Genomic DNA, 280 nt, shown 5'->3' on the forward strand with positions numbered 1-280 from the left:
GTGGATTTGATTATCATTGATTGTCATTTTGAGATGTCCAAATAGGAATTTAGATTTGACGTATGTTCGAAACGTATAAAGCTTAAATTAATATATTCGAAGGAAGACAACTCCAATGAAGCTTTTATTGAAAGCGAACCATATGGTGGGACCAAAGTTGTTTACAGGTTGTTACGTATAAACGAACAGGCTCAAGGAATACAAATAGTATTTACAGAGTTAAGCACATGTAACGACCTTGTCTAATTCCTTTCAATATTAATATATCACAATCGATGGT

The sequence above is a fragment of the Mizuhopecten yessoensis genome, unplaced genomic scaffold, assembly GCF_002113885.1.
Source record: "Mizuhopecten yessoensis strain PY_sf001 unplaced genomic scaffold, ASM211388v2 scaffold10463, whole genome shotgun sequence".
Classification (NCBI taxonomy): Eukaryota; Metazoa; Mollusca; class Bivalvia; order Pectinida; family Pectinidae; genus Mizuhopecten; species Mizuhopecten yessoensis.